Source organism: Saccostrea cucullata, unplaced genomic scaffold (genome assembly GCF_032062105.1).
Source record: "Saccostrea cucullata isolate Sc308-1 unplaced genomic scaffold, CSIRO_AGI_Scuc_v1 ctg115, whole genome shotgun sequence".
NCBI lineage: Eukaryota > Metazoa > Mollusca > Bivalvia > Ostreida > Ostreidae > Saccostrea > Saccostrea cuccullata.
In genome coordinates this window covers 25,248-39,226 of record NW_026932690.1, presented here as the reverse complement: position 1 = coordinate 39,226, position 13,979 = coordinate 25,248, and positions in this window count along the sequence as shown.

Genomic DNA, 13,979 nt, shown 5'->3' with positions numbered 1-13,979 from the left:
ATTTGTAAATTCCTGGTGAAAATAAATAACGTGTACCATTCAGTGGCGGATCCCGGAATTTCGTAACGAGGGCGCAGTGAAAAGCAGGTGGTCAGGAGGCTGCACTGAAGCCCCCGGTAGTTCTAGGGCAAGACCCTGGTGTGGGTCCAGGGGTCCGACGCCGCCGGAAGCTAACAAACTTTTACAAATAAGAGATGATTTTTCCTTGATAATGGACATACATGTAGAAGTTTTACACACAAAAAATTCAAAGGGGGGGGGGGGGCACGAATGGCGCGCCGGCCCTGGATCCGCTTTTGCCATTTGTTTATTTTTAAATATTCTATACATTATAGTGAGTGTTTCCGTACTTCTGGCTGTTCCTGGTGTACAAGTACTATGGAGGGAAACGTGTTCGATTTAATTGGTGGATATTGCAATTTGAAGGAATCATGTCCTAACCAAAAATGTGTCGTAGAAGGTAAAATATACAAAATTTTGTTTTGACACCTTTTTTATATCATAAAAATAAACATTAGGGCCTATGTTTATTTTATCGTAAAAATAATTTCAAGAAGCGTTTTTGAAATTAAATTTATTTCAGAAAACAAGGCAGTAAGGAACTACAGAGTGAATAATTACATGTATCTTAACAAATACAGATAATGCGGTTACGTGAGTTTAAGATGGATAAGAAATATGAGAAAAGAAAGGGTTTTATATATTTTTTGATGTGCCCTTTTATAAATATACTTTTCTTTTGTAGATTGCAGTTCGAAATGTTGCGGTGCAGAGTGTGGTTCAGAAGAAAGTGGGTCATCAGTGGAAATAGTTGCCCCCGTTACATCCGTAGTAGGCATCATTTTCATTGTCATTGTCGTCGCCATCATCGTCATTATTGTACGAAAACGACGATCGACCTGAAACTAACAACCCATATCTTGACGCTGTCAACAGCGGGGTCGACTTGTCCTTTGGCGAGTGTGACAGCAACGTCACTGATTACGTCACAGTCCCTGAACTACCAGAACTAAGTGCTCTAAGATAACAAAGACCATAGGCAAGAATGAGATAAATTTTATATACTAGTATTGTACTTAATATCAATCCGGTGGTTAGCGCTAGATGGTACAATGTACAGGTAAGTGACGCAATACGCATTTTATGAACGATAACTCGCGTTTGACTACCTGTATATTGTACCATCTAGCGCTAACCATCCTTACTTCGTCATCATTTCATTATAATCACTCTTATGATTGTAGAGCAGACTATATAATACACATTATGGTTATTATGTATTGAATCATATTTTCTCGATTTTATGAACAAGTGTGATATTTTTTGTACTTCTTTTGAGAGATAATTTTTATGTTTGCATGTATTTTTCATGGAGATACTGTTTTAAAACAGTAAGGTATTTTTTAAATGTTAGGAGTGTGTTTGATGAAAATCAAAACTGTCATACCATTTAACAGCATAGACACAAGTTTTGCTTTGTCCATTCCTTTGCTCTTCGAAACAAGTTTTTGCAATTTAATTAAACTCTTTATATGTACTTTCTTTAAGTTAAGAAAAGAAAATTTCACTCATGTCTAAAACAAACCCAATTCATTTAAGTTTGAAACAGAAAATACAATTAGTATTTATTTGTCAATAAGATTATTGTTTAATTTCTTTCAAGATTCTGTTCCATGCAAAGTTAAAGTATTAAGATGATATATAGAATATTCAGTAAGAAAATCCTTGGAGATATATTTTTTCAATGTAAACCACATGTTTATAACGGAACCGTTTATAACTTATTCTTCATGAAAAAATTAGAAATTTGTATTGCACAAAAAGATGGGCGTATTTGGTGTGATTTGGTTGGCTGATCATACACGTAACTGGTCAGATCTTTAAAAAAAATGCAGAGGATTTTGTTTTCATTTAGTTTGAAAAACCGTATCATAGTGTAACATTAAGGATCGTTTTCGGAGGTACAATAACATAGTAATGCTTCATTAAAAATGAACACCTATAAGATAAAAAATCAGAGATGATACGTGTACATGTACACCAAAGATTATATAGAATAGAAGATTGGAATTGATTTCGCTCTCGGTGCAACTGAATAATTTATCTAATTCAAATTTTTAACAAATCAGTACATAACATGAAACTTACAAAGGAATTGATTGTTTGCATTAAAGAAAAGCCCCACATGCGAGGCTTGAATAAAAAGAATTCACTTCTAGTTCACTGAACAGGTAGCCCCTCCTGCTGTATCATCGCTACACAAACAGTGGATTAATTTGAAAAGGACATAGAAGCACTCGAATAACACAGATCGATTTGGGGGAAAAAGATTATTTTTATGGTCTCTAAGTCCTCTATCCATTTTTTGCAAATGATGTACTTTTCTTTGAATTAAGATGCACACAAATAACGATTCAAATCATGGAGAGAAGACCCAGAGATAGTAAAGTTTTAGAAAAACGTGTTTTGAAAATGTACCATTTTGATCCAAATGTCTGATCGAACTAATTTTCAGATTATATTTTAGCAAATCAAAACTCACATGCGGGAGAATATTTTCTTTTTCCATTTCACGGGAACCCGATAGATAAAAAAAGTTAAAATTTCATGTGACACGTCGATAAAATTTTCACTTTTCAAGTACATCCAGATTCCTGCCGAATGCCAATCAAATGCGCCCTCGTTATACCTGCACTTTCTAAAGAAAGTTCGGGTATATTGTTGTTACTCATGTCCGTCCGTCCGTCCGTCCGTCCGTCCGTCTGTCACACTTTTCTTCCCTGAACTCCTCCTACATTTTACACAGTAGCTTAATCATCTTTTAAGAGATGGTTGGTGGTGTCATGTAGATGTGCAGTAAGGTTTTGGAATTTTGATTTTGCCCCGGGGGGTCAAATGGGGGTCGAAAAATGACGTTTTTTGTGCAAAAAGTCCAGTCTTCCCTGAACTCCTTCTACATTTAACTCAGCAGCCAAATCACCTTTTGGGGGATGATTGGTGGTGTCATGTAGATGTGCAGTAAGGTTTCGGAATTTTGATTTTGCCCCGGGGGATCAAATAGGGGTCTAAAAATGACGTTTTTTATGCAAAAAGCCCCATCTTCCCTGAACTTCTCTTACATTTTACTTAGCAGCCTAATCATCTTTTGTGGGATGATTAGTGGTGTCATGTAGATGTGCAATAAGGTTTCGGAATTTTGATTTTGCCCCGGGGGGTCAAATGGGAGTCGAAAAATGACGTTTTTTGTGCAAAAAGTCCCGTCTTCCCTGAACTCCTTCTACATTTTACTCAGCAGCCTAATCACCTTTTGGGGGATGATTGGTGGTGTCATGTTGATGTGCAGTAAGGTTTCGGAATTTTGATTTTGCCCCGGGGGGTCAAATGGGGGTAGAAAAATGACGTTTTTTATGCAAAAAGCCCTATCTTCCCTGAACTCCTCTTACATTTTACTTAGCAGCCTAATCATCTTTTGTTGGATGATTAGTGGTGTCATGTAGATGTGCAGTAAGGTTTCAGAATTTTGATTTTGCCCCGGGGGGTCAAATGGGGGTCGAAAAATGACGTTTTTTGTGCAAAAAGTCCCGTCTTCCCTGAACTCCTTCTACATTTTACTCAGCAGCCAAATCACCTTTTGGGGGATGGTTGGTGGTGTCATGTTGATGTGCAGTAAGGTTTCGGAATTTTAATTTTGCCCCGGGGGGTCAAATGGGGGTCGAAAAATGACGTTTTTTTATGTAAAAAGCCCCATCTACCCTGAACTCCTCTTACATTTTACTTAGCAGCCTAATCATCTTTTGTGGGATGATTAGTGGTGACATGTAGATGTGCAGTAAGGTTTCGGAATTTTAATTTTTCCCCGGGGGGTCAAATGGGGGTCGAAAAATGACGTTTTTTGTGCAAAAAGTCCCGTCTTCCCTGAACTCCTTCTACATTTTACTCAGCAGCCAAATCACCTTTTGGGGGATGGTTGGTGGTGTCATGTAGATGTGCAGTAAGGTTTCGGAATTTTAATTTTGCCCCGGGGGGTCAAATGGGGGTCGAAAAATGATGTTTTTTGTGTAAAAAGTCCCATATACCCTGAACTCCTCTTACATTTTACTTAGCAGCCTAATCATCTTTTGTGGGATGATTAGTGGTGACATGTAGATGTGCAGTAAGGTTTCGGAATTTTGATTTTGCCCCGGGGGGTCAAATGGGGGTCGAAAAATGACGTTTTTTGTGCAAAAAGTCCCGTCTTCCCTGAACTCCTTCTACATTTTACTCAGCAGCCAAATCACCTTTTGGGGGATGGTTGGTGGTGTCATGTAGATGTGCAGTAAGGTTTCGGAATTTTAATTTTGCCCCGGGGGGTCAAATGGGGGTCGAAAAATGACGTTTTTTATACAAAAAGCCCTTTCTTCCCTGAACTCCTCTTACATTTTACTTAGCAGCCTAATCATCTTTTGTTGGATGATTAGTGGTGTCATGTAGATGTGCAGTAAGGTTTCAGAATTTTGATTTTGCCCCGGGGGGTCAAATGGGGGTCGAAAAATGACGTTTTTTGTGCAAAAAGTCCCGTCTTCCCTGAACTCCTTCTGCATTTTACTCAGCAGCTTAATCACCTTTTGGGAGATGGTTGGTGGTGTCATGTACATGTGCAGTAAGGTTTCGGAATTAAGATTTTGCCCCAGGGGATCAAATGGGGGTCGAAAAATAACGTTTTTCATACAAAGAACCCTGTTTTCCCTGAACTCCTCTTACATTTTACTCAGCAGCCTAATCATCTTTTGGGAGATGGTTGGTGGGGTCATGTAGATGTGCAGTAAGGTTTTGGAATTTAGATTTTGCCCCGGGGGGTCAAATGTGGGTTGAAAAATGACGTTTTTTGTGCAAAAAGCCCTGTCTTCCTTGAAGTCTTCCTTAATGTTACTCAGAAGCCTAATCATCTTTTAGGAGAGTTAAATATTTTGAAAATTATGTAAAACATCAACGTCAAGGGGTAACAAGATGTGTTTGTGAAACACTATGCGCCCGGCGTCAACAAAGTTCGAAAAAGCTATTTTTAGCATATAGTTCACAGTCAAGGTCACAAGGTCATTGACCTTGGTGTTATTTGTAAGAACTTAATTAGTGGGGTATGCATACTAAATATGAAGTCCCTATCTCCTATGGTTCAAAAGTTATGGCAAAAAGTAGAAAAAGCTATTTTTAGTATAAAGGTCACAGTTAACTTCACATGGTCATTGACCTTGGTGTTGTTTGAAAGAACTTTATTAGTGGAGTATGCATACTAAATATGAAGTCCTTATCTCTTATGGTTCAAAAGTTATGGCAAAAAGTGGAAAAAGCTATTTTTAGCATATAGGTCACAGTCAAGGTCACAAGGTCATTGACCTTGATGTCATTTGAAGGAACTTAATTAGTGCAGTATGCATACCAAATATGAAGTCCCTATCTTCTATGGTTCAAAGGTTATGGCAAAAAGTGGAAAAAGCTATTTTAAGTATAAAGGTCACAGTCAAGGTCACATGGTCATTGACCTTGGTGTTGTTTGAAAGAACCTTTTTAGTGGAGTATGCATACCAAATATGAAGTCCCTATCTCCTATGGTTCAAAAGTTATAACAAACAGTTGAAAAACCTATTTTTAGCATATAGGTCACAGTCAACGTCAAAAAGTCATTGACCTTGATGTCATTTGAAAGAACTTTATTAGAGGAGTATGCATACCAAATATGAAGTCTCTGTCTCTTACGGTTCAAAAGTTTTGGCCACGAGTTGACAACAGACAAACAGACAAACAGACAGGACAAAAACAAATATGAAGTCCCTATCTCCTATGGTTCAAAAGTTATAACAAACAGTTGAAAAACCTATTTTTAGCATATAGGTCACAGTCAAGGTCACAAGGTCATTGACCCTGATGTCATTTGAAAGAACTTTATTAGAGGAGTATGCATACTAATTATGAAGTCTCTATTTCTTATGGTTCAAAAGTTATGACAAACAGTTGAAAAACCTATTTTTAGCATATAGGTCACAGTCAACGTCAAAAAGTCATTGACCTTGATGTCATTTGAAAGAACTTTATTAGAGGAGTATGCATACCAAATATGAAGTCTCTATCTCTTACGGTTCAAAAGTTTTGGCCAAGGTTAAAGTTGACAACAGACAAACAGATAAACAGATAAACAGACAAACAGACAGGACAAAAACAATATGCGCCCCGAAAAAATTCGGGCGCATAAAAAAACATCGCATGCTGGGAAACACCTTGAATTCTTATGAGTAATTTATGTACATGTCAAATGTGAGAGTCATATCTCATCTCAATCAAAAGTTATAAGCAAATGCAACATTTTTGAAAAGTAGGTTAGGCTTGATCGCTTCAAGGTCAAGGTCACAGTGTAAAAGTCATGATTTATTTGGAAAGGTCTTATCACAGGTAATAATATACATGCATTATGATATGAATGCCCTACCAACTTTTCTCTTTCAAAATGATGAATTTATAACAATTTAATTTTTTTTCAAGTTGGTAAAACTTCTAGGTCACATTTAAAAAAAAAAAAAAAAAAAAAAAAAAACCATGCCATTCTCACAGGTAAATATACTAATACATAAGTTTAATATGAATGTCTCTTCTCATTCAGTAGATATGACCGTAATAACCAAGGTTAAATTTATTGAGACAGATGGACTGAGTCTGACATACAAATGTACATATTTCTATATGAATTGGGTAAAATTGGCCCAGTGGTTCTAGAGAAGTTAAAAATGTAAAAAGTTTTCAGACAAACAGATGGACAACACGTCACGACAGACATTATATGCTAAGGAAACCAAAAAAGCTCAAATGAGTGTTTTGAAAGGGTTACAATATGGTTGGAGTATTTGAAAAGCTGTTTTTTTTTCTGCAGAGATATGCATGACCAACATATTCATGTTTTATATTTTCTTTAGTGATTTGTTTGTTTGTTGTGAATACATCTTCCCTCATATGGAGACACCACCAAATAATAATGAAGATAAGATGTGTTTGTGAAACACTGATGTCCCAATATGGAAGCCTATGGCGAAGGTTGAAGTTTCTCAAATATATGTCAAAATCAAAGGTCAAGGTCAAAGGGTTCAAATTGTTAGTATCAGAAGAAAGTCTTGTCACAAGGAATGCACATGTGAAATAAAGAAATCCCTAGTAATTCCTGTTCAAAAGTTAATTGCCAAGGTTAATTTTTTTGTTTAAGTGGTTCAAACTCTAGGGTCAAGGTCAAACATATTTATACCTGTTGACAGTTCACAATGAATACAATATGTCATGATAAGTATGAAAGCCCTAGCACCTACTGATCAAAATTTAGGCAGAGTTTAAAGTTTGGTATTTTTCTTGTAAAAATGTGTATCCCATGTCAAGCGATCAGAGGTAAAAATTAATGGTACCCAAATAAAAGGTCTTATTAAATTGTCACAAGAAATAAACCTATAAAATGTGGAAGCTATTTGTATAGCCCATCCCACTTAAAACTTATGGGCAAGCTAGCTAGGATTTAATTTCTGCAGACTTATAGACAGACATACTATAAACACAAGAAACAAAATATGTATAATAATTAGTCAAATGGAAAAAAATATACTATTTAACTGGAATAACAAAATACATTGTTATTTCAGGGACAGGAAGTGGGTAGGAAGATTGGAATCCCCCCCCCCCCCCCCCATCTGGCATTTGCTTTGTTATTTAAACAAGACTATATACTGTAGCAAGTAAAAAATGACTCTTGACATCCTCTCCCTATAAACTTAGAAAACATTGACCTCACTATCATTGTTTTTTTATTTGTTTATTTGTTTTCATTTTTTTCTCCTGCTTGTCACGAAATTCTGGGCTGGAATTTTTTGACTGAGATGTGAACCCCCCTCCCTACTCCCGAAAAAAATTCTGGATCCGCACCAGTATTGGCAGTAACTGAATGTCACATCGACAACGGGAGATAACTTCACAATATGAAATTCGTCTAGTGTGGCATGCGATGATCTTTCACCCTTTTTAAACTTTAACCTAATAGTTTGGGTGTATTTTACCCCCCACTATACTAAAACTTCTACTTACCGACTCCCTGTGTCTCAACTTCATGAAATATAAATCCAATTATAACTCAAAATGAATTAATCCAATGCACACCAGACTGCAGCCATGTGCCATTTTGGCGAACCTTCGTCGATTCCATCACCTTATCAGATGAAGTGGGAATCGGCCGAGGTGTGCCAAATGGTGTTTAATCTATAAATATGATAATGGGTGACGCAACGTGATGTGATGTAGAAATTTACATGTTCACATGTATAGTACAAGAACAAATTTTAAATTAATTCATAACAAACGATATTAAATTTTAACAAATCTTTTCCATCCAGCCTATTCCCAAAAGTATGTGCTGTGTGATTGTGGTGTCGAGGGGGGGGGGGGGGGTAGTAAATTTAAAAAGGTCCTATCATGAGCAAAACATATATCAAAATCTAATTTCAGACGCGGATCCAGAAATTTTTTCCGGGGGGGGGGGTACACCTCAGTCAAAAAAAATACTATACCAGAAATTGACAATCAAAAAAAAAAAAACCCCTAAAGTAAATCTCACCCAAACGTCAAAAACCTATATCATGGGGGGTGGGGTGGGAGTAGTGGTGACTTCTATTGCCGCAAATGTTTAACTTTTCATACTTATTTTACACATATTCGTGTTTACCAGGGGGGGGGGGAATCTGCATTTTCCAAGGGGGGTCCATTGTAACTTTTTCCTTGTTTTAGTATATACATTTTTTAACCTTGTAAATTCCAGGGGGGGTCCTGACCCCCCCCCCCCCCCCGACAGATCCGTGCATGAATTTACATCATTAATAAAATTCAGACTGGTATATAATGAATTAAACATGTATAAAATAAATATAAGAGGTTCTTAGTTATAGGTCACAGGGTCTGAGAATTTCATACTCAATTTGATGAATACATGTAAATTATAGAATTATTTTGACTATTTCTTTGGAAAGCCGCCCAATATGTAGGAGCGTGTATTTAGAGGCAAACACCTTAGTGCGGGTATTACTGTCTCATGACAGCATCTAGTTCTTTAATGCATTAAATAATGATTGATATCTTGTTTTTATGGCATGTCAAGCGTAGCATTATTTGACCTCTTTCTCATTAGTATTGTATATATTTCAGACAATATTTTGTTTGTTTTTTTTATATGTTTTATTTAATCTTGTTTTCATTGTTTAATTCTTTATTTGTATTTCTTTTTTCCCCATTTGTATTGCATGTTTTTATTTGTATTCTTGTTTTTATTTATACTTTATTATATTTATTCATATTAATATTTATAAATATTTTTTCTTTGATATATAATAGCGTAAAAAATGCACGTCGAAATTATGCGTAAGCATAAAACAAAAACAAAAACCAAAAAACCTGTACAAAAATATACGTATTTTTAATTAAATATACAAGGATGTAAATTGATGTTTTCTGATTATCTTTTTAAAAACAATAAAAACTTTAATATAAAAAAAAGCTTACAAAGCACATGTATATCTTGCACATTTTTATTACGTAGACATACTCATGAACTTTGAAATTGCACAGTTGTAGGGCAGAGAATATTCACCAATTGGTAAATTAATGACCAATAGTTATTTTTGCAGAATTTTGAATTTAATCAGAGAATTCTGTTCTTATATTCCTAAACATATTCATATTATATGTATACAAAGTCAAGAATTGGAACTTCATTTAACGTCTCTGAGCACAGTGTTCCTTGATATCCTTCTACAGATTGCCTGCACGTATATAGGACTAAGTATTCAGATGGTAACATTTGTGAAAGAAGGTAGGGCTGGCACTTTTAATAATAAATTCCTCTGATCCAAATTCAAACGCAATGTCTGGGAGTGAAATACAAGTAATAGTATACAAACAATTAAGTTTTCAAGCTCAGAAGCGGTTTTAATAATACAAATCGGGAGCAGATCAAACTGGGACCTCCAAAAACATCTGAGATTGGATCAGGTGCCGTGAAGGAGTAAGCATACCTTATTTATTTGTTAGTGCTTATCTTTTAGGCATTGCTTCTTTGGAATTTGTAAACCTGAACTTTAAACTGCGAACTCACTTATGTTAGGATCTTATTGATCTTCATCACTCCAAAAAAGATAGATTTTGAAAACGTTCAAAAGTCTTGTTCGTACATTTAAGGTGGTGAAAAGAGGAGATTAGTCTTTAGAATTGGAAGATATATGAAATTGTGTCGTAAAAAGATAGACATGGTTAGAATCAGAGTAACTGACGTCGCCTAATGTCAAGAAACTTCAAATGGCGCTCCAATAATCCTTTTTCAGCAAATTAAATACATTAGTATTTTTTCAAAAGATAAGTATTGAAATATGCACGAACATCAATCAAACTACAAGTCCAATACAAAGCGGGAGCAGAGCAAACATTGAAGGTGTGATCAGGTGCCACAGAGGAGTAAGCGTACCTTGCCGGCCGGTCAAAGCTGCTGAATCCTCATTGCCTTGATCGGACAAATGGAAACAAAAATCCGTAAACAATTAATGTTTAATTAATGACCAAAAAGAATGTTGGCATGATTTATGACAGTCAATATACAATTCAAAGATAATATAAGTTTCATACATGTACATTATTTACGAGCAACATCAATACGTAACAATAATATTTAAGGGGGGACCTATGTCGTTTTACGTCAAAGCAGCGTTATGTGACGTCACAATAGCGACGTTTGGTTTTAGCTGTTGACTTTTGCAACTGTGATATAGGCATAACGTTGTTATTAATCAATAACGTACACAATTTACAAAAAGAAAATTTATTCATTATTAATAACAGTGTTATTATATTTATGGAGTTTGTTTTAATTTTTTTTTAGAATTCTCTTCCTTTTGTTGATAACTCATTGCAATTTCAGTTGTGAAGAAATACCTTGATGATCGATATGCTGATATGTAAGTGCAAAAAGATTTAAGATAAAATTCAGCAAAGAAAGCGACTTATATCAGGGAAATATGTTTAATTTTATGTTTACCATTAATTGTATTTTCTGGATAAAACAGAAAAAATGAAGAAATGTACTTGTACCTATATTTGCTTATTGATTTATAGTACATGTAGATTTTATAAAGTTATACCTAGGTTCTAATAGACGTTGGTTGTTGACGGGGAAATGGGGGGGGGGGGGGGAGAGAGATAGAATGATGAGAATGAAGAAGGAAAAAATTTAATCTGTTTAAATTGTTTCTAATCAAAACAAAATACTCGTTTTTCGCAAAATAGTTTTTTTATTCAGATGTGTGTCAGTGCTTACTTACCTTTTTTAGAGCAGAAAGGTCAATATTTTAATTTTATGACACAAGAGTACGAAAATAAAAGAAAACGTCATAATTCTCGTTTATTTAATCATAAGGGTAAACTTTTTTCTTTTTAAAAATAAAGAGATGAATCATTTCTTTAAAAGATATGAATTACAACAGTTTCACTCAAAGACTTTTTAAGATATTACCTGTTATGCATGTTGAAATTGTAAAAAATACGACAAGAAAAACGGGGTGATACTTTTATTGAGCTCCTTTCTAATTTTCATTGCGAGATGAATTACAATGAATTTGCCTTTATTTTAAAGATACAAGTCATATAAATCAAATACCTGTTGATTTCGAATGTGATTTGAAATTTTTAGTTCTTTTTAGCGCATATATTTGGAGTAGAACAATAATGTCTGAAAATAATCTATTTTTAGCATTTCCCACTGTTTCTGCACGTGCACCTGTCTAAAAATAAGCATATAAAGGTATTGGTTTTAATACCTGAAAATTAAGAGCAAGTGGTCAAGAAAGAAATGTCAAAGTTTTAAAAATTTCACACAAAGACTTTTCAGACATAGATCCCCCCTTAATAATATTAAGTTTCAGCGCTGTAACAGCCATTATCTCTCTGTAACCTGCTTCATTTTAAAGTTTAATCGAACTCGGAACATTCTCTTTTGTAACGAAAATGTTGGGAGGTCTGAACACCAAAGTTTGCTAGGTGGAAATAAATAATGAGTAAAGGATGGTGCCTATGAGAATAGAATCGGAAATCATCGTGTTTATCTGATAATCATACAGCTTGCTTGTTACATGTAGTTGGACCTTATCTACTAAAGTCTGGTAAAATATTCAATTATGAAACAGATGTATGAAAGAAAAAAATCATCAAGTCGTTCTTAGAAATCAACACATTCTGAATAATTCATTTATTTAGAAAGTTCATGAAGTTATGCATATGAGATTAGAGTTGTTGAAAATAACGTAAGTATAAGTAGCTAGGGAGTAGAGTAAACTTTTTATCGATTTAGTTTATGTAGGTTATTGTTGATGCTGAATGAGAGATAAAAATGTTCCATTATAGACAGAGTCAACTTTTGTGTACAATCATTTTGTTCCATAGGTCAAACTAGATCTTTGTGAATTAAATCAATTAATTATAGTAACGAGTGCTTTTAATGCTACATATGTACACTCGAATGCCTAAAATACGCATCATTAACCTTAAGGCCGGTATACACGATGTGATTTGTAGTATATTACAAGTATTATAATACTTTTGTATCATAATACTTACTTTCCTGTACTCAGGCTAATACATATCTTATAAGATTGTAAATAAACTACGTATTCCAACATGTTTTCCCCACCGTATTTCTCCCTCTGTCAAAGTAATAAAAACGGAGGATGAGGCTCTGATAGCAGTGTCTATCATGGTACTATGCACTGCTTGATATATTCCACAAGTCCTCTTCCCCTTAAGCCACGAGTTTTTCGATGTCTTTACTTGTTAGTCGACCATTATTATTTACCATGTGCTTTTTTAGTAATGATAAAAATAGGATGACCCCTAGTGTCATTACGTACATTTCATTGGTTGAAATTGATAGGTAAGTTAAGACTTGTATTAGGAAATAGAGCATTGCTCCATTCTTAATACAGTTTTATAAGATTCGAAAAATCTTATTATACACTGTATTAAGAGTGTATACACAGTAAGATTTTATATTATAATACAAATCTTACCGTGTTTACCGGCCTTTAAGCATACAATGGTTCAGACTTTTTCGCTGAAAAAAAGGATATAGCAAGGGAATCGTGAGTTTGAAATAAAAGCTACCACAGAGTCTGGCACAAGTAATCTGTTTCATATTTGTAGATGTTACTAGAAAAGACGTTATTGGTAATCTAACAACCAAGCATATTGATAAACGTAATGACTTAAACTTTTCAATCGTCAACTTTCCTTACTTATGCAGCAATATACCCGGTGCCTTTATCACCTGCATAGGGGCTTATTACTCTCAGTTGTTTGATACACAAGAGCATGATCTACGAACAATTTCTACAATGAGGTAATTATTGACAAGCAAGTAGATGAAACAAGGATATCAGCAGTATAGTTTAAAGTCTTCATTTCGTAAGTCATCATTAGTTCTGTATCGATGCTTGCAATGACCCTGTCAGCAAATACAATTTATCATTAAGTCAAATGCTAATTGACGTTTTTCATACTATAATTATTAGACCATTTTTACCCACTGAATTGTCGACGGATTTTCCGTTATTTCCCGATCATGACAAAGAAAACATGGCGGGTGTGACTGGTCTGCAGGGGATGTTCGCTCCTCCATGGCACCTGATCCCTACTCTGAAGTTTTGGAGGTCCGCATTTGATCATCTTCGCTAGTCAAGGGTTTCTGATACGCTACTCTCATGAACATGAGGAGAGTAGCGTATCAGAAACCCTAAGCTATAGTGAAGATGGCGTTTGATCTGTTCTTTATAATTTTGTACTGTTTAATTGAGTTTTGATCAACTGATCACACCCGCTATGTTTCTTGTCATGATCGGGCAAACGGAAAAATCTGTGCTTCATTTTTCTATGATATACAGTAACTAAAC